A 26953-nucleotide genomic window follows, 5' to 3' on the forward strand; every position below is an offset into this window, starting at 1 on the left:
ATGGAAGGATGTGGGGATTCGCGGTTGGTTAAGGACGACCTCTGTCGGTGCCATTGAGGAAGAAGATGGAACTGATGTACTCATCCTTATGACTCGATTGGGCAGAGGCTTGTGCTCAGGTGGCAGTCCTTGAAGTCGACGGCTTGTCCGTACGTGAACAGGAGTCAGCTCGACCAGACTTCGTACTGGGCTTGTAGATGGTGTTCAATGTGTGAGTGATAGCATGTACTCGCACCTCCAGCAGAAAAATGTAATGTAGATTGAAGGCGGTGTCTTGTAAAAGACAGAAGGGCCAGAAGAAGAAAGTGCACCTTACGCGCTTCGTCACCATTCATGGCGCCGACCTTTGCGCGTGCCGTCACGCGGTGCGGGAGCCCCACATCATTGTGTCAGTATGTATTACATAGTGCGGGCCTGGTATTTCTGTGTATTTCACATAACATATACATAATTATATGTGGATCAACGGAAAATAAGCGCACAGGAAGTCACACACGAACAGCTGAGAAAGACACGGCTGTTCGTGTGTGTCTACTATGCGCGATACAAATATCTGTTCTTTCTTTGCCTTTTACCTGCTCCTTTTTCTTCTGCACAGCAGGGCATATCTCAGATATTTTTCCAGTGAAGCACAATAAGAACAACAGTTTTACTGACTGTAGTATGGGTGTGGTTTATAAAGTTCCCTTTAGCTGTGGCCAATTCTGTGTAGGGCAAACGGGGCGGTGTATCAATCAGAGGCTAATGGAACATAAAAGGTCGTGGATCGCCTTCTAATCTTTCCCTACATTGCTAAGATTGTAACTGCACGCCAGAGTAGATGAATGCGCGATATTGTACAGGCGCAAGAATGAAAATACGCGTCTTATGGTAGAGGCATGGCATATCTACAATGGTGAAAGTCCGTACGTGAGCCAACCTTCGATTACATTACATAAACAGGGTTCGCACAGCCCCTTGAAACCCTTGAATATCCTTGATATTGACAGTATAAGTTCAAGGGCCTTTGAAACTACTTGAATACTCGTGATCTCCTTGTAATCCTTGAAAATCCCGTGGGATTTGTTCCGATAAAGAAAATTAACGACGTGCCTCTGCAAGTCTCGCTGATTTCAAAAGGCCTTTTCGCTTACGAATGCCCATGAAAACAAGCTGTGTTGACTAAAGGGCAACATCAAGAAGTTTCGGTTTTAAATCCCGCAGCCCCTACGTCGTCTGGCAACTAATATGCATCGGAAACCGAATCCAATCCAATGCGAGGCATATCGCTCGGTCCGTTACAGTGCCTAGAATATACTCTAGTGCACCGTCCACCGAGCATCTGCAACGCGCGACGTTGGCACGGGCAGTGATGCCTGCCACCGCGGGCCACCAGACGGCGATGCCTGTCGTCACCATGCTAAACCGTGGGGAGTTCGAATGGCGTTCGTTTGCGATGCGTTCATTGCAATGCGTAGTTCAGTTTGTGCCTTGCTGCCGCTTTCGTTGCAGTCTTTTCTTCTTGTGAGTGGGTGTTTGGGTCTATGTGTGCGCTCGTCTCTCAAAAGAAACATTAAACAGGTCGTGAAACTGCGATTTCCCAGACAGACGTGGAAAGAAACGGCTCCTCTCATTACCCAGTGCGTCCGCAGACCCCGAATGTATCGCGGATTGAGACAAGAACATTACAGAGGCAGATCGCCTGGCAAATGGGGAGGCACGCGTCGTGTCTCGCCTGAAGTCCACCCATGCCTCAGCATGGTCCGGCTCAGTCTCGTAGTACAGCGCACCAAGCAGGCGGCGGCAGGCGTCACTCTCGGTGCTACCGCGACACCCGCGCTCGGCGCACTATTGAGTGCTCTTTTAGGCACTATAGTTGGACCGTCTGTCGGCCTCATGCGCGCCATTTCAGTGAAGTTCGCGTTTGCATTGTGTGTTTGCTTTGACAAGATGCCAGGCGGGAAGTGAAAGTTTCAGTCTGCGTGGCTGCAACATACGGACTATCGTCACTGGGTGAGACCGGAACCAAGCGATCCTTATCGAGCAAAGTGCGCAATATGTCAGAAGACGGTCGACATTGCAACGATGGGGGAATGTGCCTTGAAGAGCCACCAGAAAGGCGCGAAGCACCGATCCAAGACTGCAGCAGGTGAGGGCTGCTCATCCGTCCCAACTTTCGTGCAAGCGGGAAATCTGATGTCCGCGGCTCCTTGAAAGCGTGAAACCACAACTTCCTCTCGGGCTGCGATACTTGACGAAGACTGCAGAAAGCATGATTTCGTGATCGAAGCCGAGATTTTGTGGACGATGAAAGTTGTGTCGTCACACTACTCCTACAGCTCCTGTGGATCCATTTCCCAGCTATTCCAAAAGATGTTTCCGGATCGCAAGGTCGCGAGAAGCTTCACTTGCTCTGAGAAGAAACGCGTGCCACGGTCTACGCCCATTTTTCACTTCGCAGGTACAACAAATGATGGAGAAGTCTGACAATTTTGTTGTGCTTTTTGAGGAAACCTTGAATGAATACCTGCAATGAAAACAACTTGATGGTCATGTCAGATTGTGGAACAACTGTGAGGTGACAACCAGATACCTGACTTCGACATTCATGGGCCACAGCACAGCGGATGACCTTATGCAGAAGTTGACGGAAACACTCGCGTCTTTTCCCCTGAGTAGGATTGTGCAGCTCTCTATGGACGGCCCGAATGTCAACTGGAGTCTTTTCAACAAGTTGCAGCAGCACATGAAGAATGACTTTCAAGTTCAGTGCTTGGATATTGGTTCATGTGGCTTGCACACAGTACATAATGCTTACAAAGCAGGAATGCATGCGACGAGCTGGCCAGTTGACACCTTTCTGTTGAGCTTATTCTCACTCCTCCATGATGCACCGGCCTGCCGTGAAGATTTTGTTGAAGAAACAAGGAGCAAGCTTTTTCCACTTCCTTTCGTACCCCACCGTTGGGTCGAGAACGTGCCAGTACTGGAGAGAGCCCTGGCTATGTGGGAGCATTTGAGGCACTACACCGAAGCAGTGAGCGACCATAGGCTACCCTTGCCGAAATGCAGAGCGTATGAGAACGTCAGTGATTTTTTAAAGGACCAGCTTGCACTTGCGAAACTGAACTTTTCCCTAAATATTGCAATCGTTGTGCAGCATTTCTTGACTGTTTTTCAGAGTGATTCTCCAAAGACATCTTTTTTAGCGAAAGAGCTCGAAACTGTCTTGAGGAGCCTCCTTGCAAGGTTCATGAAGCGCTCGGTGTTTACAGAAGCCACGAGCATCACAAAACTGCTGCGAATTGATGTTCATGATACTGCCAATTACATGTCACTTGAGAAGGTGGACGTTGGACGAGTGGCTGAGAAGATCTTAAAGAGCGGAAAAGCGAGTACCAAGTGTGTTTTTGAATTTAGGGGTGAGTGTCGGAAGTTCATTGTAAACATGATCCTGAAAATCATGGAGAGAAGTCCTATTAGGTACCCTCTGGTTCGAGGGTTGTCATGTTTCGACCCCAGAGAGATGTCAAAGACAGAAATGTGCCTTGGGAAGCTGAAAGTTGTTCTTAACTGTTTAATTGACAGCAAGCTTCTTTCTGAGCACAAGAGCGATATTGTGTGTGCACAGTACATTCAGTTCTGCCAAGAAAAACGGCATGAACTGCAAAACTATGTAAGAGACCAGGAACGCCTTGACGTTCTCTTCGTGCACCTTTTGAAGCATGACCCGGCGTTCTCGATGTTGTGGGAAGTACTGAAGGTCCTTCTCTTGCTTAGCCATGGGAGGCGTCAGTAGAAAGAGGTTTCAGTGAAAACAAGCAGATCGCGGTCGAAAATATGGCAGAGCTCTCGTATATCTCACAACGAGTCATCTGCGAGGCCGTGAAAACCCACGGTGGGCTGCTTAACGTTCCGCTGTCAAAAGAACTGAAGTCATCAGTGCGCCAAGCCAGGCATAGGTATGCGTTATACGTGGACGAACAGAAGAAGCAAGCTGTAGCACAGCAGGTAACCTTGAAGAGAAAAGAACTCGAGCTAGAGCTGCAGAGCATGCAAGAGAAGGAGACAAAGCTCCAAAAAACTCTTAAGTGCTTGCAGGAGTCAGCGGATCGCTTTTCAGAAGACGCCGAAGCAAAAAATGACCTGACTTATCTTGTCAAGGCCAACAGTTTTCGTCGAACAGCCAAAGAAAAAGAAGCGGAGATAACAGCTCTTGAAAGAGAAATTAATGCGAAAATAGGGCTCCTTTCTTAAGTCATGTGAGCAAATAAAATTATGCTAACACTCCTTGAATTCTGCCTTTTTGCATCCTTGAAATCCTTGAAATGTCCTTGAATTTTCAGCCAAATATTGTGTACGAACCCTGCATAAAGAAGAGATCAAGTACCTTAACAGCTATCTCTCACGTAGACCGGCATATGTACCCGACTGACACGTGGTGATACCATTCCAGGGCTTGCGCAGATGAGTTTTGTGTCTTCTTTCTTTTTTTTGCCTCAGTGCTCCCTTTAGCTGACTGTTGGCGCTCGTGTTGTTGACTTCTCTTGTGTCCTGTCTGCATGCCTCACCTTTTTTGCATAATGAATGTTAGTCAGAGTGAAGAAATTACCAAGCATACCTCTTTGTGCATACGTGGTTGTTGCTACATTATACCAATCTGTAATAAGACAGTTGTGAATGCATCAAAGTATCTTAAGACACAAATGGAAAGCATTGTATCGGATACAATAATTGCGGTAGTATTTTGTCTGTATATCTCAAACATTTGCTGTCCGAGTATCTTGTATTGTATCATGACACAATTATACAATTGCAAAGTTTCGTAGTCCAGCCTTGGTTGACGGTGGAATAGCTTCTCATTGTTATAACCCTTATATTGTTAAAACCGGTATTGTTCCAAGTGGGTTCGACTGTAACATATCGTTTGTTTTGTTCCGGGCAAAAATATTGTTTTCTTTCATTTTTATTTTCATTTCGTTCCAACACACTGACTACAAGACAAATTTTCGAAATTGCCCATGATTTTGCCGCAGCCATTAACGACCAAATTCATATAGACTCGAATATTATCAAGGATTTCAGTAAGATTTTTCCTCGCAAGTTACTTCAAAAGGTTTCAAACATTTTGAGCAATTTTGTGATTTGTAACTGAATTTAGCTCACGTTGCAGCTCGGCCTCCTCCTTATAGAATTTTTCTAGGGATCAAAAACACAGGTTGTCTACCAACCGGGAAAACCTGGAATGCTCAGGGATTTTGAGTAGTCTGGAAAAACTCAGGGAAAACTCAGGGAACTTGTGCCTCTATCAGGGAAAATTAGCTGTAATTTTATTGAAAGGGTCGAAAGTCACGAATACTGGCCCGAGTAACAGACAGGAATCGTAATGAGTCGTCTTTGATGCGCTGTCGTCGGCTGTAAAGTTGCCAGTGCACAGTCAGTGACCGACTGTCCGGATTCCCGATAATTTGGGCGGCTTCGCGGCAGCACCACGTACCCCATAGAGTCAATGTTTCAGAACGTTTGAAATTTCGGATGCAAGAACTTTTCACCGTCCAATTTTCCGAACGTTTTGCCGTGACCGCAGGTGCGGAACTGCATTAATCAAAGCCACCACTGCTGCCATATTGATTAACCTCGCCGCCTTGAACCGGCGCTCTCGCACGCAGTCCGCTGGCAGCCCTAGCCACCACTGCGGCAACGCTAGGCCTAGCTGCTTCGAAGTTTGCTATGAAGCTTCTTGCCATTGGGTGCCATGTTTTTTATTGAAAGAATTCGCTGCTGTCAACAATAGCATGGACTCCGCCTTTGTGGTTCTCGCGATTGGCTTAAAAGCTTGGAAAGCACGGTGCGTTGCATAATGCCTTTTCCCGAAAGTCAGCTTTGCCTCTGCACAGCAATGTTCCTTGCGAAAGCATACGCAAAAGTATTGCAGTGAAGCATAACAAGCGTGGGAAGGGGCTGTTGCCATGGGACACAGTATGTGTTCCTTAATTATACATGCGTGCACCCGGTATTTTCTGTCACAGTACGAGCGCCGATATGCCTGATACGTGTACCGAGAGGCCTTCAGAGCATTTTCGAATGTGCCTGTGGCGGTTCGAGCCCTTACGGGCAGTAAATGACGCGCATTTATTTTTTCCAACTGGCCGATTTTTCGGACGTTTTTGCGGACCCTAGGGTGTTTGAAAAATCGTACGTGGACTATGCAACTGAGCAAGAAGATGCTCCAAATGATCTGTGGGGCGAGCGAGGGGCGGAAGGACAAGAACAGAAAGCACCTACGCATTGAGGAATGAACGGGAAAAGAAGCATGCTGCTGACGTTTTGAAGGAGCTTGAGCTCAAAAAACAGTGTTGGCTGATGCTGAGATGCAGGTGTCCCTCATCCAAACCAAAATAAACTCTTTAAAGCAGTGAAACACAACACGGAGGCGTCGTGCATGGGCTGAGAGTATGTCAGGACAGTTGAGGTTGACTTACGAGCTTTTGGCCCTCTTGGCCGGCGGAGAAGGGAGGCTTTGATCCGGCCGCAGAGCCCTCCACGTCTCAGTAAGGTGCCTGGTGGTGGTCTCATGCGGACGATGCCCTCTCGGTGAGCGCTTATTCACCCTCATCTTTTAAGAGGTTCAATACTTACAAGCATTTGTCTCGCAAACCATATTTATTTCAAGGGAATTTTCCACGTCTCAATAATTTCTCTCGTCGTATTCGAGTGCTGAATGCCGTGTTATAGTTTAACGAAGCTTTCCCTCAAGTCTAACTATTTTAAGGCAGTTTGTCGTGTGCGTATCATGGCCACGCACGCTTATATCGCCTTCCGTTTCTCTACCACGGTTGCGCTTTAAAACCACGGCGCTGCAATTTTGCTTCAGAGACTTTCCTTTCCTTCCTTCTTCTCCGCCCTTAAACTGGCTCTCTTAACTACTACGCGCAGAGACAAAGCAACAGTGCGCGCATTAGATACCATAGATGAGATGAATATTTACAATTGTTATTGGGATTATAATTATATTCGATTGCCGATTGCTGTGCTATCGTTTGTTAACGAAGCTTTCCCTCAAGTCTAAATATTTTAAGGCAGTTTGTCGTGTGCATATCATGGCCACGCACGCTTATATCGCCTTCCGTTTCTCTACCAAGGGTGCGCTTTAAAACCACGGCGCTGCAATTTTGCTTTCCTTTCCTTCCTTCTCCGCCCTTAAACTGGCTCTCTAACTACTACTTGCAGAGCCAAAGCAACAACGCGCGCATTAGATCCCATAGATGAGATGAATATTTACTATTATTATTAGGGTTATAATTATATTCGAGTGCTGATTGCTGTGCTATCGTTTGTTAACGAAGGTTTCCCTCAAGTCTAAATATTTTAAGGCAGTTTGTCATGTGCGTATCATGGCCACGCACGCTTATATCGCCTTCCGTTTCTCTACCACGGGTGCGCTTTAAAACCACGGCGCTGCAAATTTTGCTTCATAGACTTTCCTTTCCTTCCTTCTTCTCCGCCCTTAAACTGGCTCTCTTAACTACTACACGCAGAGACAAAGCAACAGCGCGCGCATGCGATGCCATAGATGAGATGAATATATATATATATATATATATGTATATATATATATATAGGAAATTATCAGTCATAGCTCTCGTAGTATAGCCCTCTGGGCCGTTTCCTCTTTTTCTTTCGAAAATAGTCCTATTAGGGTTATTATAATTACACGAAGGTATTTCGCCCTCGTCAGCAGCAGTCCTTGAAATAGTCATTCTGGCGGCTAGCCTTCCACGCTATGCGTGCCGCCCTCGCTCCTGTTTAAGCTTTTCCTAGACGCTAGAGTTATACTATGTCCGCGCAACCTTGAGCGATCGGAAAGTGCATTTTCCCCTCTTGGCCAGCGGAGAAGGGAGGCTTTGTTCCGGCCGCAGAGCCCTCCACGTCTGAGTAAGGTGCCTGGTGGTGGTCTCATGCGGACGATGCCCGTTCGGTGAGCGCATATTCCCCCTCACCTTTTAAGAGATTCAATACTTACTAGCATTTGTCTTGCAAACGATATTTATTTCAAGGGAATTTTCCACGTCTCAATAATTTCTCTCGTCGTATTCGAGTGCTGATTGCCGTGTTATAGCTTGTTAATGAAGCTTTCCCTGAAGTCTAACTATTTTAAGGCAATTTGTCGTGTATCATGGCCACGCACGCTTATATCGCCTTCCGTTTCTCTACCACGGTTTCGCTTTAAAACCACGGCGCTGCAATTTTGCTTCAGAGACTTTCCTTCCTTCTTCTCCGCCCTTAAACTGGCTCTCTTAACTACTACGCGCAGAGACAAAGCAACAGTGCGCGCATTAGATACCATAGATGTGATGAATATTTACAAATATTATTAGGGTTATAAATATATTCGAGTGCTGATTGCTGTGCTATCGTTTGTTAATAAAGCTTTCCCTCAAGTCTAAATATTTTAAGGCAGTTTGTTGTGTGCGTATCATGGCCATGCACGCTTATATCGCCTTCCGTTTCTCTACCAAGGGTGCGCTTTAAAACCACGGCGCTGCAATTTTGCTTTCCTTTCCTTCCTTCTTCTCCGCCCTTAAACTGGCTCTCTTAACTACTACTACACACAGAGACAAAGCAACAACGTGCGCATTAGATCCCATAGATGAGATGAATATTTACATTTATTATTAGGGTTATAATTATATTCGAGTGCTGATTGCTGTGCTATCGTTTGTTAACGAAGCTTTCCCTCAAGTCTAACAATTTTAAGGCAGTTTGTCATGTGCGTATCATGGCCACGCACGCTTAGATCGTCTTCCGTTTCTCTACCAAGGGTGCGATTTAAAACCACGGCGCTGCAATTTCGCTTTCCTTTCCTTCCTTCTTCTCCGCCCTTAAACTGGCTCTCTTAACTACTACACGCAGAGACAAAGCAACAACGCGCGCATTAGATCCGATAGATGAGATGAATATTTACAATTATTATTAGGGTTATAATTATATTCGAGTGCTGATTGCTGTGCTATCGTTTGTTAACGAAGCTTTCCCTCAAGTCTAAATATTTTAAGGCAGTTTGTCGTGTGCGTGTCATGGCCACGCATGCTAATATCGCCTTCCGTTTCTCTACAATGGTTGCGCTTTAAAACCACGGCGCTGCAATTTTGCTTCAGAGACTTTCCTTTCCTTCCTTCTTCTCCCCTCTTAAACTGGCTCTCTTTACTAGACGCAGAGACAAAGCAACAGCGCGTGCATTAGATCCCATAGATGAGATGAATATTTACAATTAATATTAGGGTTATAATTATATTCGAGTGCTGATTGCTGTGCTATCGTTTGTTAACGAAGCTTTCCCTCAAGTCTAAATATTTTAAGGCAGTTTGTCGTGTGCGTGTCATGGCCACGCATGCTAATATCGCCTTCCGTTTCTCTACAATGGTTGCGCTTTAAAACCACGGCGCTGCAATTTTGCTTCAGAGAATTTCCTTTCCTTCCTTCTTCTCCCCTCTTAAACTGGCTCTCTTTACTAGACGCAGAGACAAAGCAACAGCGCGTGCATTAGATCCCATAGATGAGATGAATATTTACAATTAATATTAGGGTTATAATTATATTCGAGGGCTGATTGCTGTGCTCTCGTTTGTTAACGAAGCTTTCCCTCAAGTCTAAATATTTTAAGGCAGTTTGTCGTGTGCGTATCATGGCCACGCACGCTTATATCGCCTTCAGTTTCTCTACCAAGGGTGCGCTTTAAAACCACTGCGCTCCAATTTTGCTTTCCTTTCCTTCCTTCTCCTCCGCCCATAAACTGGCTCTCTTAACTACTACACGCAGAGACAAAGCAACAACGCGCGCATTAGATCCCATTGATGAGATGAATATTTACAATTAATATTAGGGTTATAATTATATTCGAGGGCTGATTGCTGTGCTCTCGTTTGTTAACGAAGCTTTCCCTCAAGTCTAAATATTTTAAGGCAGTTTGTCGTGTGCGTATCATGGCCACGCACGCTTATATCGCCTTCAGTTTCTCTACCAAGGGTGCGCTTTAAAACCACTGCGCTCCAATTTTGCTTTCCTTTCCTTCCTTCTCCTCCGCCCTTAAACTGGCTCTCTTAACTACTACACGCAGAGACAAAGCAACAACGCGCGCATTAGATCCCATAGATGAGATGAATATTTACAATTATTATTAGGGTTATAATTATATTCGAGTGCTGATTGCTGTGCTATCGTTTGTTAATGAAGCTTTCGCTCAAGTCTAAATATTATCAGTCATAGCTCGCGTAGTAGAACCCTCTGGGCCGTTTCCTTTTTTTCTTTCGTAAGTAGTCCTATTAGGGTTATTATAATTACACAAAGGTATTTCGCCCTCGTCAGCAGTAGTCCTTGAGATAGTTATTCTGGCGGCTAGCTTCCCACGCTATGCGTGCCACCCTCGCACCTGTTTAAGCTTTTCCTAGACGCTAGAGTTATACTATGTCCGCGCAACCTTGAGCGATCGGAAAGTGCATTTTCCCCTCTTGGCCGGCGGAGAAGGGAGGCTTTGTTCCGGCCGCAGAGCTCTCCATGTCTCAGTAAGGTGCCTGGTGGTGGTCTCGTGCGGACGATGCCCTCTTGGTGAGCGCATATTCCCCCTCATCTTTTAAGATGTTCAATACTTACAAGCATTTGTCTCGCAAACCATATTTATTTCAAGGGAATTTTCCACATCTCAATAATTTCTCTCGTCATATTCGAGTGCTGATTGCCATGTTATAGTTTGTTAACGAAGCTTTCCCTCAAGTCTAAATATTTTAAGGCAGTTTTCCTAGTCTCTAAAGCCGCTCGAGTTCACTCTTCTCCTTGGGCGGCCATTTTCCAAAAAAGTATGCCTTCCTCAATTGTTGCGGACAACATCAGTCCCTTTTCACGTAAGTATGAAGCTCGGAGCAGGAGCTATCGCGCTTGAAAGTAACCTGGGGCCTGACGAACCAACCGACTGAGCTATCTTTCCGGGCAACATCCTAGGGTCACGAGTTCAAATCACCTGTTATGTTCCTTTTCCCTCCCCCCCTTTTTTTCTTTCTTTTTCTTTCCTTTTAATGTCTTTTCCTTTATTTTATCACTGCACGGGAACCCTCCTAAATAAATTATTATATCCTCAATTATGTATGGCCACACATGTGCAGGTCATAAATACCAGGTTCTCTAGCCGAGTGCCATCCGTGCGGTATAAACGAGCTCAGATTGGTCCACCTTGACTGATCAAATAGGGCACCACTGTAGGTTAAATGAGGCGTACAACTCCTGCGGGACTTGCAGTGGTTGCTCAGTGACTATGGTGTTAGACTGCTGAGCACGAGGTCGCGGGATCGGATCCCGGCCACGGCGGCCGCATTTCGATGGGGGCGAAATGCGAAAACACCCGTGTACTTAGAATTAGGTGCACGTTAAAGAACCCCAGGTGGTCGAAATTTCCGGAGTCCTCCACTACGGCGTGCCTCATAATGAGAAAGTGGTTTTGTCACGTAAAACCCCATAATTTAATTTTTTAATTTAACTCCTGTGGGGACGGTAGAGTATCCGCCTCCCATGCAAAAGGACCGTGGTTCAAATCCCGGTGCCGCGCAATTCTCCACTGGAAAATAGAAAAAAAAAAAAATACCGTGTGTTGAGAAAATTGCACAAACAGGCCTGGAGTGCGGCCTGATCCCGGTGACCAGAACCGGTAATGCACTCTCTCACCAGAGCAGGATTGGCCACCCTGGTGCAGTACTTAGCCACAACCTCCTATATGAATACAACAATCAAACCCCGGCCCTCAGTCCCCAGCAGCCACGAAGCAACTGACCACGGCGGCGGTCAGATCTGTGACGCAGCAGAGGGTGCTAAGAATACCTGGCTCCGGACAGGCCGCCATTGGAATCTGAACCTGGCAACGTTTAACGTTAGAACGTTATCTAGTGAGGCGCGTCTAGCAGTGTTATTGGAGGAATTAGAGGGTAGTAAATGGGATATAATAGGGCTGAGTGAGGTTAGGAGGACAAAAGAAGCATATACAGTGCTAAAAAGCGGGCACGTACTGTGCTACCGGGGCTTAGCGGAGAGACGAGAACTAGGAGTCGGATTCCTGATTAATAAGGAAATAGCTGGTAACATACAGGAATTCTATAGCATTAACGAGAGGGTGGCAGGTCTTGTTGTGAAACTTAATAAGAAGTACAAATTGAAGGTGGTACAAGTCTATGCCCCTACATGCAGTCATGATGACCAGGAAGTCGAAAGCTTTTATGAAGACGTGGAATCGGCGATGGGTAAAGTCAAAACAAAATACACTATACTAATGGGCGACTTCAATGCCAGCGTAGGCAAGGCGCAGGCTGGAGACAAGTCAGTGGGGGAATATAGCATAGGCTCTAGGAATAGCAGAGGAGAGTTATTACTAGAGTTTGCAGAACAGAATAATATGCGGATAATGAATACCTTTTTCCGCAAGCGGGTTAGCCGAAAGTGGACGTGGAGGAGCCCGAATGGTGAGACTAGAAATGAAATCGACTTCATACTCTGCGCGAACCCTGGCATCATACAAGATGTAGACGTGCTCGGCAAGGTACGCTGCAGTGACCATAGGATGGTAAGAACTCGAATTAGCCTAGACTTGAGGAGGGAACGGAAGAAACTGGTACACAAGAAGCCAATCAATGAGTTAGCGATAAGAGGGAAACTAGAGGAATTCCGGATCAAGCTACAGAACAGGTATTCGGCTTTAATTCAGGAAGAGGACCTTAGTGTTGAAGCAGTGAACCAAAATCTCATGGGCATCATTAAGAAGTGCGCAATAGAAGTCGGTGGTAACGCCGTTAGACAGGAAACCAGTAAGCTATCGCAGGAGACGAAAGATCTGATCAAGAAACGCCAATGTATGAAAGCCTCTATCCCTACAGCTAGAATAGAACTGGCAGAACTTTCTAAGTTAATCAACAAGCGTAAGACAGCGGACATCAGGAACTATAATGTGGATAGAATTGAACAGGCTCTCAGGAACGGAGGAAGCCTAAAAACAGTGAAGAAACTAGGAATAGGCAAGAATCAGATGTGTGCGTTAAGAGACAAAGCTGGCAATATCGTTACTAATATGGATGAGATAGTTCAAGTGGCTGAGGAGTTCTATAGAGATTTACACAGTACCAGTGGCACCCACGATGATAGTGAAAGAGAGAATAGCCTAGAGGAATTTGAAATCCCACAGGTAACGCCAGAAGAAGAAAGAAAGCCTTAGGAGCTATGGAACGGGGGAAGGCAGCTGGGGAGGATCAGGTAACAGCAGATTTGTTGGAGGATGGTGGTCAGATTGTTCTAGAGAAACTGGCCACCCTATATACGCAATGCCTCATAACTTCGAGCATACCGGAATCTTGGAAGAACGCTAACATAATCCTAATCCATACGAAAGGGGACGCCAAAGACTTGAAAAATTATAGACCGATCAGCTTACTGTCCGTTGCCTACAAAGTATTTACTAAGGTAATCGCAAATAGAATCAGGAACACCTTAGACTTCTGTCAACCAAAGGACCAGGCAGGATTCCGTAAAGGCTACTCAGCAATAGACCATATTCACACTATCAATCAAGGGATAGAGAAATGTGCAGAATATAACCAACCCTTACATATAGCTTTCATTGATTACGAGAAAGCGTTTGATTCAGTCGAAACCTCAGCAGTCATGGAGGCATTACGGAATCAGGGTGTAGATGAGCCATATGTAAAAATACTGGAAGATATCTATAGCGGCTCCACAGCCACCGTAGTCCTCCACAAAGAAAGCAACAAAATCCCAATAAAGAAAGGCGTCAGACAGGGAGATACGATCTCTCCAATGCTATTCACAACATGTTTACAGGAGCTGTTCAAAAACCTGCAGTGGGAAGAGTTGGGGATAAAAGTTAATGGAGAATACCTTAGCAACTTGCGATTCGCTGATGATATTGCCTTGCTTAGTAACTCAGGAGACCAATTGCAATGCATGCTCACTGACCTGGAGAGGCAAAGCAGAAGGGTGGGTCTGAAAATTAATCTGCAGAAAACTCAGCGACTCAGCCAAAGAAGTCTGCTCCCGATCTGTTGGCAATGGTACGCCAAGTGTCAAAGCGTGTACCTGAAGCCGAGTCGGAAAGGTGTGTATCAGAGGCTGTGGATGTGCTTACGCAGTCCCGTCCCCTTAGCGAAAAGCTCTCCTTGAACAGGACTGTTAAGTTCTTGAAAGACAATGCGCTCACGCTCATCCCTGCGGATAAGGAGGGTGGTTTCGTGGTGATGAACAGGACGCTGTATAATTCAAAGGCTTGTGAAGCCATTTCGTCAACTTTCAGGGTCCACAAGGACGTAACACTTAAGAAAGTCCAAAATGAAGCAAAGAAGCTATGCAGAAGCTTCAAACTAGATGGCTTATCTCTGTCTATTGAAAAAAGCACAAAGGGGGACCTTGAATTGTTTTTCTCTGCAAAAACGCATAAGCCGGAATGTCACCTCAGAGTAATAGTGTCAGAGAATGCTACTTGGCAGAAACATGTAGCGACCTACTTACAAGAGCACTTAAAGCTCTTGCCAATCGACGACCCATTTTTGGTAACCAAGTCAGAACAAGTAGTGGAATTCTTTAAAGACTGTCAAAACAGAGATCTGGTCGCTTTTTCTATTGACTTAAAAGATCTGTATTATTCCCTCCCACAGAATGACGTGATGCAATGTGTGTCTGATAGCATTGACAAGTTTGGAGCGGTTCGTTTTCAGAACGCTTGTGGTTTGACTAGCGACAGATTTTTAGAACTTCTTCGTTTTTATGTTAACTTGACTTACGCGACTTGGGAAGGAAATGTTGTCAAACAAAAAGATGGCATATGCATTGGGTCATGTATTGCTCCCTGCTTAAGTGACTTGTTTCTAGCTAACTGTGACCAGGTTCTTGATGAACGCCTAAAAAATGACACCGATGTCGCAAAAGTGTTCAGATTCGTTGACGATTTTCTAATCATTCTAAATAACAAATCAGACAATTTTGACTCGCTGGTTTCAAAAACCGTAACCTCATTCACTAAAGTGTTGTCCCCTTTGTCTTTGACACATGAAGTCCCCATAGGCAATTTCATAAGGTTTTTAGACTTGGGATTGTACTTTTATCCACAAATGACATGCTGGAGTTATCAGCCGAGAGGCAATAAGCCAGTCCTACCATTTCATTCTGCTCATTCAAAACTTGTAAAACGCGCAGTAGTGACATCGTGTTTCAACAATTCTTTGACGAAGTCATGTGACCACAAAATGGAAGCCAGTCTCAAAGAGCAGGCCAAGTGCCTGGCAGATTCTGGTTACCCGATGCGCATGCTAACTTCTGTCGCGGAGGGCTTAAGCAAAAAGTGCAAAAACGCGTCGAATGCAAGCAGTACCAATGCTAGAGCAAAGAAAGTTGCTGTGGTACCATACATTCATTGCATTTCTCATAATCTCAGAAGAATAGCGGCGAAATTGGGAGTAGACGTAGTTTTCTCCGCCCCGGAGCGTCTACAGAAGCTATGCAAACAGGTTAACACAGAAAATAACAAAAGGCCCTCATGTTCTACCCAACATCGCAAACAATTTGTAACCTGTACTCGTAACGTTGTCTATGCCATCCCACTTTCATGCGGAAATACGTATATTGGTCAAACCGGCAGATGCATCAACGAGAGATTAAGGGAGCATCAATACAATGTCAGTAAGGTAATCTCGGGTCACTTGGGTATTCACTGCCGAGATTGTTCCTGCAAGCCCATGTTTGAAAGCGCTTCCGTTCTGTATAAGGCTCATAGCAGGATGACGAGGGAGATTGTAGAGGCATATGAGATACCAAAATTACAGCAAAAGTGCGTAAGCAAGCCTTCGGTATCACTTTTGGAAAAGGAGATACGATTCCTTGGTTTGTCTTCGTGACGATTGTAGTACATGTTTTTTTTTTCTCTCTCTCTTTTTTTTTTCCCTTGCCTTGCACACGTGTCCGGTTCAACGAAATGTATCACTCAATGTTCTTCTTTTTTGCTGTCACGTTTGTTTCCGCTTGCACGGTATATATTTATCGATGCGTGCAAAAATAAAATATATAGTTGAAAGTGAAGCGCTGTGTCTGTCTATCTGTTTCTTTCTTCGTCCTTGTCCAGTCGCGCTTATACACTCTACCATGGATTCTAACCAATTAGCCCGCCGGCGTGTTTTAACCAAGAAAACTAAAGTAATGTTTAACAGTCTCGGAAGAGAACAGCAGTTTACGATAGGTAGCGAGGCACTGGAAGTGGTAAGGGAATACATCTACTTAGGGCAGGTAGTGACCACGGATCCGGATCATGAGACTGAAATAACCAGAAGAATAAGAATGGGCTGGGGTGCGTTTGGCAGGCATTCTCAAATCATGAACAGCAGGTTGCCACTATCCCTCAAAAGGAAAGTGTATAACAGCTGTGTGTTACCAGTACTCACATATGGGGCAGAAACCTGGAGGCTTACAAAAAGGGTTCTGCTGAAGTGGAGGGCGACGCAACGAGTTATGGAAAGAAGAATGATGGGTGTAACATTAAGGGATAAGAGCAGATTAGGTGAGGCAACAAACGCGGGTAAATGACATCTTAGTTGAAATCAAGAAAAAGAAATGGGCATGGGCCGGACATGTAATGAGGAGGGAAGATAAGCGATGGTCATTAAGGGTTACGGACTGGATTCCAAGGGAAGGGAAGCGTAGCAGGGGACGGCAGAAAGTTAGGTGGGCGGATGACATTAAGACGTTTGCAGGGACAACATGGCCACAATTAGTACATGACCGGGGTAGTTGGAGAAGTATGGGAGAGGCCTTTGCCCTGCAGTGGGCGTAACTTGGATGATGATGATGATGATGATGATGATGATGATGATGATGATGATGATTATGATACGAGCTTTTGAGAGAGAATTTCAATTGTGACAAAGTTCGGGCCTCATACCACTGAGCTTGCTATAAGTTGATATAAGTAGCTCATATTCGAAAATGTTTGCCTCTATATGCATCTCCTTTTTATTCGTATTTGAGAATGTCCGACTGGATTTGCCATTTTTTAAGGCATTTTATTTGCTGTACATTTTACTAACCCTTCCCTTCTATACTCTTTTTGAATGGCATAAACAGTACTCCTTAGCATTCAAATTGGATTAAGTCGTTTTTTAAAACTTTTTTCATCTGCTTACTAAAGAGAGACAGCATAGGGCGATATGGTTTCAGCCCGTCTTGACATAAAACATAGTTCTGCATCACTCAGGGAAAACCTGGAAAACTCAGGGAATTTGAATATGTCAATTTGGTAGACACCCTGAATACATGAATAATTAATGCATTGCCATTGCTGAAGACTCTGCAAAGGAATTCTTGAACGCGACACATTGTCAAGACAAGTAAAATATGTATTTTTTCATAAAAGAATATACTCATATAGTCATACTCATATATACTCATATATAGTAGGAATATAGTCCCAAAAATTGAGCCCAAGATAACTGATATAACTGTTTGTGTTTTTTGTCGATTTAATAAGTAATTAAAATATCACACGAACATTAGAACTATATTAGTTCGAAACCAGCAACGCAGCACATGGCTCTGATAGAAAAATGTAAAGGCCATGAAATGAACAAGCTGAGGACAAATATTTTAATAAAACTTTCTCATTCAAGAACCTTGTGTATATTTTTGTACATGTGCAACGGCCAGGGAAAAATCTCAATGATGCTGTCTTTTGTTCCAATGTATCGCACAGGGGCAGCTGTCACCGGTCGTGTATTGTGATTGCAACGAAATTATAGTCGCAACAGAGAGCATGTATAAGTAGCAGGAGTTCTGCAAAATATTGCAGGGCGAGTCAAATGAAAGTGAGCCAATGTGAATGTATGACAAACGGTGTACTTTATTTAAAAGTAGTCTCCATGAGCATTTAGACATTTGTCCCATTGACTAACTAGTCACATGATTCCAGTCTCATAAAACTCCTTGGGTTGCTGCTTCAAAAAGTCCTTAACCGACTCTTTCACGTCATCGTCCGACACGAATCTGGGTTTCCTTGAGCTGCTTTTTCAGTTGCACAAAAATGTAGAAGTCTCGAGGTGACAGGTCTGCGCTGTATGGCGGATGCTGCAGCGTTTCCCAGTTAAACTTTGCCAGTTTTCTATTAACCACATCAGTGATGTGGCGATGGGCATTGTCATGGAGCAAGATGACCCCATTCATCAATTTTCCATGTTGTTTGATCTTGATTGTGAAATGCAGCCGATCCGGCGTTTCGCAATATCGGAAACAATTGATAATCTCTTTAGATTTAGCAAATTCTATCTGTAATGGCCCCTGATGATGGAAAAAAAAAGTCAACATCTCTCCGGCGGAAATGACAGCCTTTGCTCTCTTTGGGGGGTGGTGAATTCGAATGTTTCCACTGTAAGCTTTGCCGTCGTGTTTCAGGCTTGTAGTAGTGGCACCATGGTTCGTCCCCGATCAAAATTGCAGACAAGAAGTGGTCACCCTCATTGTCATACCGGATCAGATGAGTCAAGGCAGTGCCAAAATTCTCCGTCTTCTGGCGGTGGTTCAAAATCTTGGGCATCTATTGCGCACATAAGAGCCGATAACCGAGATGTTCATGAATTATGGTGGGAACAGAAGCGTGGCTGATGTTCGCATGCTCTACCAGCTCATTGGTTCTTATCCTCCGTTCTTGTCTAATCAGCTCATGAACCTTTGCAAGTACGTTGGGGGTGGTTGCACGGTGGCTTTGGCCCGTTCTTGGATCGTCTGCAACTTTCATGTCCCTCTTTGAGCCTTTTGCTCCAACGCCTCACAGTGGCCGATGAAATGCAATGTTCAACGTACACAGCAGCCATACGGCACCTAATTTCTTTTTGGGAAACACCTTCACCTGTTAAAAATCTCATGACGCTGCGCTGTTCAATTTTTGGAGCATCCATTATGTCACACAACAATGTTCAACCTAATGTATGAGAGCATTGAAGAGCCTTTATCCTCACACCTACGTGTCACTTTTGTAAATGAGAGATGCGTGCGTGCCATGCGCATGCCTCGCAGCTAATGAACCGAACCATTATTCCGCGGTGTGGGTTGGCTCATTTTCATTTGACTCACCCTCGTACTTAGAGATGCGAAGATATAATGGAATATCTAAATGCGAAGAAAAGCTTGATAAAGGGCAAAATAAGTGTCACTGGAAACAGAGTACACTGCAGGTATACACAAAACTTCACAACAAGGCATTTAAATATACGTATAAGCCTCCAAAAAATCTACATATCTAAGAAAAAGTCACTTATATGTTGCATCAAACAAGGCAAATAAACATGTGCAGTTACAGATTCATAGATTGCAGAATCCTAAGCCCCTCCCCCTTCCTCCACTCCCACCATGTATTGCACGTGATGGAAGGCGGCGTGCTTCTTCCCCACATTTTTCCCTTGCGCATACAAGACTGAGCCACCATCGTCGGCTCACCCATGCCATGCATCCCCGCCCCACACGCTTTCACTCGCACATGCAGCATGCGGCATGTGATCACGATGTTTTCGCTCTTGGACTTTGTAACGAACATGAGGAAGACTGTGACATCAGGAATGCATCTGGAGTGTCAATATAATTGCTATTCCTATAATATTGACTGATTGACTTATTGATTTATTTATTTTATTTACCACACATAAAGTACAAAAGAAAGTTGCACATGAAATCTGATTGGGAGAGTGGGAAAAAAGCTACGTACATGTAGTTTGACTGGCCCCACCTCCCAGTACGCAGCAGCGGACACTTCAGCCGAAGTAAATAATACTAGTACACAGAGACTGTTAGGGTTTCGATACTTGTTTGTTAAAGGATAGCGGACACTTTAGTAGACTTAAATAAAACAAGATAACAAAGACTAAAAGCAGCAATATTTGTTAAATAATACACATAGGATGGAAACTGCTGCATTATATAACCAAATGAACTAAAACATCAAATGATAACAAGCATTATGCAAAAAGCGCATACAAGTCATTTCTCAAAAGTACACGCAAGTTCTCTTAAACGTCGGATGAAATTTATTTAAAACCTGTGGCACGCTAAACTGCATTATCTGAAAACCATAGTTGGTGCGAGGTCTTGGTACATGCCAAACTTCTATGTGGCTCAAGGAGCGTTATATTGCAAGTTTTAAAGCGTTATATTGTAAGTTTTAAAGCGTTATCAGATTGTGTGTATTCTTACATATTTCGCATTTAAAGGCAGACAGTAGCTTAAATTCATGTAACTTGTTTAATTTAAAAATTGTGAGTTTAGTAAACAGCGGAGATGTGTGCGCATCATATGGATGCTTGGCCATAGCTCGTTGAGCATTTTTCTGCATTATATTAAGCTTATACAGAGCTTTCTTAGTGTTATTTTCCCACACTAGATGACAGTAACACAAATGTGATTCAAACAAGGCAGTGTATACTGAACGGTTCGGGAAGACTAGGAGAAAATACTTTCTTAGCATGTCTAAAGCTTTCGAAAGTTTAGTGCGTAGGTAGTCGGTGTGGTGGTCCCAAAGCATAAATTCGTAAAAAATTACTCCCAGGGAGTTAGCTACAGGAGAGATTTCAATGACAGAGTGATTTGTTTAGGAGGTCACCAAGGTCACCCTGTACGTATTTTGGGTGGCATAAAACAGCTTTTCTTTTATATGAGTTTATTAATAGTGTGTTTTCGACAGACCAAGCATTTAGTTCATGCAGAATTTGATTTCCACATTCTACTAGGTCATTAGCATCTGTTCCTGCTAGAAAGATACTTGTGTCGTCTGCATACATTATGTAATTAGCTGAGGTTCCAATGTTTACAAGATCATTATATAACTAACGAACAATAGCGGCCCCAGGGTACTGCCTTGTGGAACGCCAGATTTAATTTCACAGGCTGTTGATAATTTTCGGTCAATGCAAACTGATTGCTACCTTCTTGGTAAGTAGCTACTTAACAAATTAGCTGCAACGCCTCGAATTCCATAACAACACAGCTTCTTTAAAATAGTAATATGATTTATCCAATCGAACGCTTTCAATAAGTCAATAGAAATACTTAGCTGTTTATTCTCAATGTTGCGTAATATTAATTCTTTTTGGTGCAGTAAGGCCATTTCCATTAACAATCCAGGTCTAAAAATGAACTGAGATGAAGTATTAAGTGAAGGTTTATCTAGATAAGTAAAGAGTCTTGAGTGAATTAACTTGTCTCTATTGGCTTAGAAAACAGCGGCAAAATAGATATTGGTCTATAATTACCTAGATTATTTCTGTCCGCACTTTTAAACAAGACTTTTACTTTGGTTGTCTTCATTTTCTGAGGAAATATACCGCTACATAAAACAAGATTATAAATGTGGGTTATACACGGAGTGATAATGTCAAGGATAAACATTACTGGTTTCATTTTTATACCATCAGCGTCTTGACAGTTGTTTTTTTTAAGTGCGGTAAAAGTGTTAAACACTTTCTGTTGGAGCTAAAAGAATTGATGACTTGGATGGAGGCTTCAAATAGTCATGTATAACAGGATATTGGGAACTCTGAGGAAGAGATGTGAAGTACTTGTGAAAAATGTTTGCTAACATCTGTCCATTTAAAATTTTGTTATCTATAGTTAACTTTTTCAACTCGGTAGCTGAATTCCAAGAAAAGATAACAAGAAAGCTGCTGCCATAAATCTTTACTGTCCTTGATGCCATCAAACATATTACATAAGCAGTCACGTTCAGCATTTTGAACTGTCTTGTTTAGATTTCTGTATTTTTTTTTCACGCCTGTAATGCATCCAGATTTTGATTTTTCAGAAATGTGTTATACAGTTTATTTTTTTTGTTGATTATTTTCAACAAGTGTGGCGTCATCCATGGTTTACATGCACGTCTTAGTTTCGCAATATTCTTATAAGGAAAACGTTTGTTATACAAGGAGCTAAATATTTCCATAAAGCTATTGTACGCCAAGTATCCGGTAGTTGAAGCATCCCATGGCCCATTACTTTCCGCAAAAGAAGTAGTGTAAGGAAGAAGAAGTGCGCCGTGCAGAGCTCCGCAGCCAGATCGCCAGCACTACTGAAGTGGGGTTCGAGCTAGACGCTGTTCCTGTGTGACTGGCTAAGCCTACACTGTTGCGTCTTCCTGTCGGCGTCCTTCGTGTCGTCCACAGCCGTGTCGGCAGAAGCGAATAGGAGAAGTGAGTCGTCTAGGATGGTGACACTGACAATGTCGACGTGGACAGGCGAGCGCGAAAGAGCATCGGTATTGGTGTGCTTCTTGCCTGAGCGGTAGACAACCCGGATATAGTACTCTTGGAGCCTCATTGCCCACCGGGCTAGGCGGCCACAGGGATCCTTGAGAGACGACAACCAGCAAAGTGCGTGATGATCTGTAACGACATCGAAGGACTGGACGTACAGGTATGGACGAAATTTTGTGATGGCCCTGATGATTGCTAGACATTCTTTTTCTGTGACTGGATAGTTCGCTTCAGCTTTCGTGAGAGTGCGGCTCGCGTAAGCAACAACATATTCTTGGCCGCTGGACTTTCGCTGGGCGAGCACAGCGCCAAGACCAACACCGCTAGCATCCGTATGGGTTTCCGTGGGAGCAGTTGGATTGAAATGACGCAGTATCGGTGGTGTTGTGAGCAGGCGACGTAGCGTCGCGAAGGCATCATTGCAAGCCGGGGACCATGTGGAAAGATTGGGGTCTCCCTGAAGAAGCTCTGTCAGTGGTGCCATAATCGAAGTGAAATTTCTAATAAAGCGGCGGAAGTACGAGCAGAGGCCAATGAAACTGCGCAAGTCTTTTAGAGACGTTGGCCTCGGGAATTCTTTAACAGCGGGAAGCTTAGTGGCATCATAGAGAACGCCGTCCTTCGACACGATATGTCTGAGAATTGTCAGCTTGCGTGCCCCAAAGTGACATTTTTTCAGGTTTAGTTGGAGGCCAGCGTCGCTGAGCCTCACTGAGCAGCGTAAAACCTGCTCTAAGTGATGAAGGTGAGTAGAAAAATCTGGCGCAAACATTACTACATCATCCAAATAACACAAGCATGTGTTCCAATTGAGGCCTCGAAGAAGTGTCCATCATCCGTTCAAAAGTCGCAGGTGTGTTGCAATGTCTGAATGGCATCACACGAAATTCGTATAAGCCATCTGGTGTGATGAAATCAGTTTTAGGCTTATCGTCTGCAGCCATAGGCACCTGCCAATAACCAGAGCGTAGATCGAGGGAGGCAAAGAACTCTGCACCTTGTAAGCAGTCTAGGACGTCGTTGATCCGCGGCAATGAATAAACATTCCTTCGGGTTAATTTGTTTAGGCGACGGTAATCCACGCAAAAGCGGATTGAGCCATCCTTTTTAACTAAAACGATTGGCGATGCCCATGGGCTGTCGGACGGTTCAATGACACCACGTTTTAGCATGTCACCTGCTTGCTCATCAGTGACACGTCATTCTGTCGATGATACGCGGTATGATCGCTGCCATAGCGGTGAGTGAGAACTGGTGTCAATCCGGTGACATACAGTCGTTCGGCTGTATCGAACTTTCACCATGCGACATTTCGCTGTGCCACAACAATGTCTTTATTTATTTTTTGGGGCTGGGGCATCAAAATAAAATAAAACGTCGCAAAGGAAAGCATGTTGGCCACAATCAAATGCCTACTTTGGGCACCAAATGTGGTTTCCGAATGAATATTGAAGAAAACATGAGACGCTTGATCCGGAGGTAACCGTTCGCCTACTGCTCGGTATCCTACACCGGTGACACAAGACTTTCCGAAGAGGTTGTGTTCAAGCGAACACGTGGCAGCCCGTCAAGACCCCTCAGTGATAGCGGCAAGCAACCATTGTTTCTTTTTCTCGTCAGCTAGCCAGAAAGCATCCAAAACTCTCCCAGGCGAAAATCCACTTGGCCAGAGAAAAGCGAACGCGCACTGAAATGCCTTGCACACGCTGTGGTTGCTCACTGGCTATGGTGTTGGGCTGCTGAGCACGAGGTCGCGGGATCGAATCCTGGCCACGGCGGCCGCATTTCGATGGGCGCAAAATGCGAAAACACCCATGTACTTAGATTTAGGTGCACATTAAAGAACCCCAGGTGGTGGAAATTTCAGGAGTCCTCCACTACGGCCTGCCTCATAGTCAGAAAGTGGTTTTGGCATGTGAAATCCCATAAGTTAATTTTTTTTAAAAGCCTCGCACGGTGGTCGGGGCAGCATGAAAAAAACACATGCCCTGTGGCTGGAAATTCTCCAGCCATTTATACCTTTTTCAGCATAGGCATGCGTACACCAGTTGCAAAAACATCTGCAAATCAGCAACATCATAATCTTTCATCCAAAAATGCTATTTCTTCTCCCGACAAGGCAAGTGAGGGAGCGCTTACACATCTATCTACTTCCTTTCTAATGTAATAAGCCTCTATTCAAATAAAAAAACATCACTTTACTTCAGGGCATTTCCTGCAGAGACAGAGACTAAAGGCTGAAATAGCCTGACTGGGCCCCCTGCCCCCGTTCAGTTTATACAGCATTTACGCGTACAATAACATATACAATAAGGTGCACATTATATTAAAATTACAGTTGCACTCAATGTACAGCTGATGAAGGAAAAAAAAGTGACTTCTAATACATCAGATAAGAAGTATGAGATGCATACAACCCGCCGTGGTTGCTCAGCGGCTATGGTGTTGGGCTGCTGAGCACGAGGTCGCGGGATCGAATCCCGGCCATGGCGGCCGCATTTCGATGGGGGTGAAATGCGAAAACACCCGTGTGCTTAGATTTAGGTGCACGTTAAAGAACCCCAGGTGGTCAAAATTTCCGGAGTCCTCCACTACGGCGTGCCTCATAATCAGAAAGTGGTTTTGGCACGTAAAACCCCAAATATTATTATTGAGATGCATACATGTGCACACAGGTCACGCAGATAGATATACATGTAGAAAAGGTCACACAGGATTCGTGTGTTAGATAGCTTGTAGACCTTTTATCAGGTTACAGATATGTAGAGAACGATTATGTACCAGTACATTGTGCTTACAAAACAGAAGAAAAGAAAATCAGAAATGTTATGGATATAGTAGAAAGTAATGTAAAACAGTCTACAATACACATGCTGTTCTGACAAGGAACGTTTTGTACATTCTTTTAAGTTTACCACGGCTGTCTGTCCAATTTATTATGTCTTTCTGTTTATTTAGAATCTGTATAGCTTGATATGTTACCGATTGTTTTCTGTAATTTGTCCTAATCTTCGGAAGCCTCCTCCTATGTTGCCTAAACCCGTACTTATGTTCAACTACTTTGTCTTTGTATATGTTTGTGGTGTGTATATGTGGCACTAATTTATAGAGATAAACTCGATTGGGCATAAGCGTGTTGTGTTTCAGAAATAACTCTCTGGTACTTAAGTCACGGATATCTCCTGCATAATTTTCAAAAATACTGTAGAACCTCGTTAATTTGAAGTTCGTCGAACCGCGAAAAATCATCGAATTAACCGGGTTTTCAAATTATCAAAAATGGACGAAAAACGAGAAATAAATGTGCGAAATGTGACTGTATCAACACTGCACCTTTATTTCGCTTGAAAAACAGTCACTTGAAGTACCGTATTTACACTATTGTAAGGCAACTTGAATGTAAGTCGACCCCCCATATCACGTGACAGGAAAAAAAAAAGAGGGCATACTTGAGGGTGCATTCTATAACGAAAATTTATTAGTAGCTGACATGGTCACTGAACTACTCATCTTCACAAGTGCTGCCATCGTCATCGTTGCTACGGTCCCACAGCGCATTGTCGTCCCGCAAAATTTCACATTTGGCAAACGATCGCACCACGACTGCTTGTGGAACAGCAGCCCATGCCGAATGCACCCAACCACACGCAGCTGTCAGGGAGGCACTTTTGACAGGTCCGGTTGACGTAATCTCGCGGTCTTCTGCTGCCAGTCACTTGTACTCACAGCGGAGCAGGTCCTTAAAAAGCGAAGATCCGCGCTTGTTTCATGACCATGTCGAACTTCACTGGCAGGGACCGATTGCGCATTTCAGCGACGTACGCCGCAAGGTCAGCCTACAGCTCCGGAAAGCGTCCAGACTTCGGCACATGAGAAATTCTTCACTTGCCGTCACAGGTGAAAATTTCGCTTCGCCGCAGTTGCCACTCTTGCACCACCCATTCAGAAACATCGAACTTGCGGCCCACTGCGCAGTGATTTGTTTCTTCGGCGTAAAGGATGGCAGCCCTCTTGGAACGCTGCTGTGAACGAGTGCCGAATGATTAGGGCCTGGAGCACATATGATGACTGAGGAAGCATAGAAGTAGCACTTCCTGGCAGTCGACTAGAACGCGTCAAACTATTAGCGGCGAGAATTAGGAGTGGCGCCCTCTCGTGAGTGACGTCACGGCCAGGACGCCGCTCGCTCCGACTCGCTTGGCTCCTGCGCGCGCTCGTTCCCTTCGTGTATGCTTGGGGTATGGGTGGCTCGAGCCGTACATATTCAAGGATACATCGGCTTCTTTCAGCTGCCATGCCTTAACCACAGTTTCTTCTTCAAAAACGCGTGAGTCGAGAAACTTTGCAGCTTGGATATCGCAAGCTATGTAGCGTTAAAAGGGTCTACTGGTTTTGAAATGCACATATGCGCCGTGTCTATCCGTAATCATCATCATCATCATAAGTCTGGTTACGCCCACTGCAGGGCAAAGGCCTCTCCCATGCTTCTCCAACAACCCCGGTCATGTACTAATTGTGGCCATGTCGTCCCTGCAAACTTCTTAATCTCATCCGCCCACCTAACTTTCTGCCGCCCCCTGCTACGCCTCCCTTCCCTTGGAATCCAGTCCGTAACCCTTAATGTCTATCCGTAAATTTTGCGTAAAAAGAATGTCTGC

General features: G+C 44.5%; 1 protein-coding gene and 1 pseudogene across 1 annotated transcript in view; both read left to right on the forward strand.

The window, feature by feature from the left end:
* The window catches only part of LOC142584535 (uncharacterized), a 714262-nt gene that overhangs the window by 117974 nt on the left and 569335 nt on the right, over positions 1–26953 (forward strand). The window lies entirely within an intron of this gene.
* On the forward strand, positions 1876–4488 carry LOC142584481 (uncharacterized; annotated as a pseudogene).

This window comes from Dermacentor variabilis, chromosome 6 (assembly GCF_050947875.1).
Source record: "Dermacentor variabilis isolate Ectoservices chromosome 6, ASM5094787v1, whole genome shotgun sequence".
Classification (NCBI taxonomy): domain Eukaryota; kingdom Metazoa; phylum Arthropoda; class Arachnida; order Ixodida; family Ixodidae; genus Dermacentor; species Dermacentor variabilis.